This window comes from Phacochoerus africanus, chromosome 15 (assembly GCF_016906955.1).
Source record: "Phacochoerus africanus isolate WHEZ1 chromosome 15, ROS_Pafr_v1, whole genome shotgun sequence".
Lineage (NCBI taxonomy): Eukaryota > Metazoa > Chordata > Mammalia > Artiodactyla > Suidae > Phacochoerus > Phacochoerus africanus.
In genome coordinates this window covers 64204483-64205316 of record NC_062558.1, presented here as the reverse complement: position 1 = coordinate 64205316, position 834 = coordinate 64204483, and the positions used below count along the sequence as shown (strand labels likewise).

Below are 834 nucleotides of genomic sequence, written 5' to 3'. Positions count from 1 at the left end.
ACAAACATAAGGTCATTTCAAAAGATGCAGAAAAAGCTTTTAACAAGATTCAAAATCCATTTATGATAATACCCTCCAGAAAGAAGGCACAGAGGGAAACTACTTCAACATAATAAAGACCACATATGACAAATCCACAGCTAACATCATTCTCAACAGTTAAAAGCTGAAAGAATTTCCACTAAGATCAGGAACAAGACAAGATGTCCACTCTCACCACTTTTATTCAACATAGTTTTGGAAGTCTTAGCAATGTCAATCAGAGAAGAAAAAGAAATAAAAGGAATCCAAATTGAAAAATAAGTCAAAATGCCACTGTTTCTAGATGGCATAATACTATATGTAGAAAACCCTAAAGATGCTATCAGAAAACTACTATAGCTCATCAATTAATTCAGTAAGGGTACAGGATACAAAATTAATACACAGAATGCTTGCTTTGACAGCACATATAATAAAAATTGGAACAATATGAAGAAGATTAGCATGGGCCCTGCACAAAGATGGTGTGCAAATTTGTAAAGTATTTCAATTTTTTTTTGTCTTTTTGCCATTTCTTGGGCCACTCCCATAGCATATGGAGGTTCCCAGGCTAGGGGTCTAATCGGAGCTATAGCTGCCTGCCTACGCCAAAGCCACAGCAACGCGGGATCTGAGCCGCATCTGCGACCTACACCACAGCTCATGGCAACGCCGGATCCTTAACCCACTGAGCAAGGGCAGGGATCGAACCCGCAACCTCATGGTTCCTAGTCGGATTTGTTAACCACTGTGCCACGACGGGAACTCCAGTATTTCAAATTTTTATATCAAAACCAGCAGTCATGAGAAGAG

At 39.4% G+C, this 834-nt stretch overlaps 1 non-coding gene across 1 annotated transcript; it reads left to right on the top strand.

Moving 5' to 3' along the window:
* Positions 1-434: 434 nt before the first annotated feature.
* LOC125117103 (U6 spliceosomal RNA) lies at positions 435-538 on the top strand. Its single transcript, XR_007132478.1, has one exon. It is a non-coding gene; the product is annotated as a U6 spliceosomal RNA (small nuclear RNA).
* Positions 539-834: the final 296 nt, after the last annotated feature.